Genomic DNA, 1,896 nt, shown 5'->3' on the forward strand with positions numbered 1-1,896 from the left:
ATATGATTTAAAAAACAGAATAAACAAGGTTTTTTCATGGATTAAAAGTAGAGACAAAGTTCTAATAATAAAGCAAATAGCATATTACCTTTATTTACACTGATGAAAGTAATTTATTTACATTTCTCAGTATTTAACCTCTGTTAATAAAGAGTAAATTTCTAAACCTGAGGCAATGCGTCCTTCCAAGGAGAGACTTTCTCACTTGGAAATTGTTTTCAATGCATGCTTTATGTCCTTGTTTCTAAGACTATAGATAAAGGGGTTCAGCATGGGAGTGACCACTGTGTGCATCATGAAAGCAATTGTACTTGCCCTTGTGTTTTGTGTACCTGCAGAACTAAGATACTCTCCAAAGGCTGTTCCATAAAACAAGGACACCACTGAAAGATGAGACCCACAGGTAGAAAATGCTTTATACTTGTCTCCATGTGATGAAATTCTCAAAATAGAGCATGTAATCTTAGAGTAAGGGAAAAGGATGTCAGTGAATGGAATACCACCCAGAATTCCACTTGCAATATTCATCACTAGGCCATTGAGGAAGGTGTCAGAACATGCAGGTTGGATTACTTCAGTAAATTTAAAAAAAGTGAGGAATTTCCAAATCTGTACAAAAAATCAATCATAAAACCACTAAGCCATGCAAAAGAGCATTCGGTAAACTCAACATCTGTGATGCCAGCAGAAGGAGATCACAGAGTCTGGGGTTCATGATGACCATGTAGTGCAGTGGGTGACAGATGGCCACGTAATGATCATAGGCCATCACAGTTAAGAGGAAGTCATCTAATCCTGAAAAAACCATGAAAAAATACATCTGAGTGAGGCCATTTCCATAACTTATAGTTTTACTCTCTGTCTGAATGTTCACCAGCATCTTTGGGACAGTGGTGGAGGTGAAACAGATGTCTGAAAAAAGACAGGTTAGCAAGGAAGAAGTACATGGACGTGTGCAGGTGGGCATTGGAGATGGTGGCCAGGACGATAAACAGGTTCCCAATGAGAGGGACCAGGTACATCATCAGGAACAGAGCAAATAGGAGGGTCTTCACTTCTGTGTCTTCTGAGAGTCCCAGGAGGTTAAATTCTGAAACACGTGTTTCATTCTCTAAATCCATGTAAGTCATGAAACTGCTGGAACAGAGACCAGTGTATGGCAGGTTTAGATACAAGTAACTCTCAGAAAATTAAGATCAATGCTATGGTTTGTATTGCAAATATACTGCCTTGATTATTTCTTATTAATTATGTAGAGATTTGGTGCCCTTGGTTTGAAAATGTCAGGGTAAACCATGCTCCTGTTTCTCCTTGATGTTATTGGTAACAAGCCATCTTTGTCCATAATTTTCAACTTTTTACCAAGGCAATATGTTCCACCTCAAATGCTCTTAGACTTTATTTCAATATAAAACCATTTGCTAAATTAGATCCCACTATGTGATGAAAATGTTGAGACATGGATTTTGGTGATGGTAGCACAATATTTTTATTGTCACCAATATTGCTAAATTACACTATGAAAAAGGCTACAATGAGAAATTTGAGTTGTATACAGATTACTACAATAACATTTAAAATAAAGAAAAAAATTTCCATCTGTATTGTCGAAAGATCAAAACTTTTATTATGCCATTTTTTCTCCACCTGATCCATACTTTCAACTCAATGACATTCCAAAGGTCAAGTGGTTAGTTTGTAGATATTCAACAAAATATTTTTTAAAGTTCATAAGGAAAGACTACTGTCCTAGATTACCTAGAGAATACTGAAGAAGAACGAAGTTGTAGAACGAATGCAACCTGAGTTCAAGTCTAACTATAGAGAAACAATGAATAAACCATGTTGTGTTGGTGAAATAGACACATGAACTAATCTGTGAGTACTCAGTGGACA

General features: G+C 36.5%; 1 pseudogene; it reads right to left on the reverse strand.

Moving 5' to 3' along the window:
* Positions 1 to 201: 201 nt before the first annotated feature.
* LOC143649350 (olfactory receptor 7A10-like) lies at positions 202 to 1,121 on the reverse strand (annotated as a pseudogene).
* Positions 1,122 to 1,896: the final 775 nt, after the last annotated feature.

This window comes from Tamandua tetradactyla, chromosome 11, assembly GCF_023851605.1.
Source record: "Tamandua tetradactyla isolate mTamTet1 chromosome 11, mTamTet1.pri, whole genome shotgun sequence".
In the NCBI taxonomy this organism is placed as follows: Eukaryota; Metazoa; Chordata; class Mammalia; order Pilosa; family Myrmecophagidae; genus Tamandua; species Tamandua tetradactyla.